Source organism: Macaca mulatta, chromosome 15, assembly GCF_049350105.2.
Source record: "Macaca mulatta isolate MMU2019108-1 chromosome 15, T2T-MMU8v2.0, whole genome shotgun sequence".
Classification (NCBI taxonomy): Eukaryota; Metazoa; Chordata; class Mammalia; order Primates; family Cercopithecidae; genus Macaca; species Macaca mulatta.
Genome location: NC_133420.1, coordinates 117,137,190 through 117,139,276, shown reverse-complemented (window position 1 = coordinate 117,139,276; position 2,087 = coordinate 117,137,190). Strand labels below are relative to the sequence as shown.

Sequence of the window (2,087 nt, the reverse complement as noted above, 5' to 3'; positions counted from 1 at the left end):
ACTGCAGCAATGACTCTGTGCACAGATCAAGGAAGGAGAAGCCACGGGAGCCGGTAAAGTATTTCCTTGGTGGTGGGGACTAAGGTAAGAAAGCCGCGGGGGGTGGGGAGGGGCGGTGAAGTACTCCTTCATCAGGGTAGCATAGAGGTTAAAAAGAGGCAAGACATCCCCACTGCGGGGGATTGAACCTCACACGAACCTCCAGTAGTACAAAAGGCAAGAAATTTCCAGTGGGGAAAGTGAGCCTCATCCCAAAAGGCAAGAAATTGCCAGTGGGGGAAATTGAGCCTCACCCCACAAGCTGAAAAATTTCCAGCAAGGGAAATTGAAACTTGAACCTTACCTCAAAACCATCAAGATGAGAAATACCCCAAGCAAGACAGGGAGCAAAGGGGATAAAGATGGTAACAAAGATAGCCCCCCAGATAGCCCCCTAGGTCTCATGCTAAAACACTGGAAGGATAATGAAAGGACTGAATATAGAAAAAAGCAACAAATGATAAAATATTGCTGTCTTATTTGGACTCAGGGACCCATCTTCAAACCCTCAATCTTCTGGCCAAAGTTTGGGTCGAATGAGGATGTAACGTGTCAGCTTCTAATCCGATATGTTAATGATAAAGGTCCAGTGTCTCAAGAAGAACTAGGCTATGCCCTTTGTTGGAGGCAAGGACCAGCCCTCCTTTTTCCCTTAAATTGGAAAGAACCCAATCTAGCACCTCAAAATGAAAAGTCAGAGGAACCAGCTGTCATGCCTAAAGACTCCAGTGCATGGGATCCCCTAGACTCAGTGTGCCCCAGTCAGTGTCCCCAATCTTTCCCCTCAGACAGTGCTGCCACCTCAGATCCCATTCCAATTCCCCCACTACTCACGTTATCCTTCCTCCTTATAACCCTGACTGGGGTTACCATCCCACCAGCCTGTTCCCTCGCAACCTAAAGACCCCTCTCTAAAAGGACCCCAGCCTCCATCTGGAGGACCAAGGTCCTCATCCAGACCCCCTAAAGAGTATGGAGGAGCAGGGTTAAGGAATCCCAGAACTAAGAGGGAGGAAGGACAAGATAGGTGCTATAGATGTGGAAGAACAGGCCACTTCAAATGAGGATGTCCTAAACTAAGAAAGGAAAAAGAAGCCCTTCCACTCATGACTTTCAAGGAAGAATAAGGGGTTCAGAGGCTCTCTCTTTTATCTTGAGTCCCACCAGGAGCCCTTGATAAATTTTGAGGTTGGATCTAAATATGAGCTTAGCACCTTTTTTTTTTTTTTTTTTTTTTTTTTTTTTTTTAGAATGAATGTTTTATTGTCATGCAGATGGCAACTGGGTTTATGTCTTCATATTTTATATTTTTGTAAATTAAAAAAATTATAAGTTTTAAATAGCCAATGGCTGGTTATGTTTTCAGAAAACATGATTAGACTAATTCATTAATGGTGGCTTCAAGCTTTTCCTTATTGGCTCCAGAAAATTCACCCACCTTTTGTCCCTTCTTAAAAAACTGGAATGTTGGCATGCATTTGACTTCACACTCTGAAGCAACATCCTGACAGTCATCCACATCTACTTCAAGGAATACCACATTGGAATACTTTTCAGAGAGGGAATGAAAGAAAGGCTTGATCATTTTGCAAGGCCCACACCACGTGGCTGAGAAGTCAACTACTACAAGTTTATCACCTGTGGTGTTCAAGGCTTCCTGAAAAGCAGCCTTGCTCTCGATCTGCTTCATCATCTTTGCTGCTGGGGTCTGAGGAGCGGCTGTAAGGACCGATGGAAACGGATCCAAAGCCAGCTTATCACCTTTTTAGTCAACTCAGGGACTGCCTGCTCCTCTGTTTGTTTCCCTCCCATCTAATGTTGTCTCCTCCTCAGAGGAACTTTTAGTCTCTGGGGTAAAAGGGGAAGGATTTAGAGCAAAAATTTTAGAAAGCACAGAAGTTAGATACCAGGATCGTTAGCTTATATTCAGTTCTTGTTAATCCCTGAAGCAGGAACTAATTTACTGGGGAGGAATTTAATGTTAAAGTTAGGCATAGGTCTACAAGTCAGCCCAAGAGGATTCCTCACCTCATTAAACCTACTCACAA

At 44.1% G+C, this 2,087-nt stretch overlaps 1 pseudogene; it reads right to left on the bottom strand.

Moving 5' to 3' along the window:
- LOC693792 (thioredoxin pseudogene) lies at positions 1,288–1,789 on the bottom strand (annotated as a pseudogene).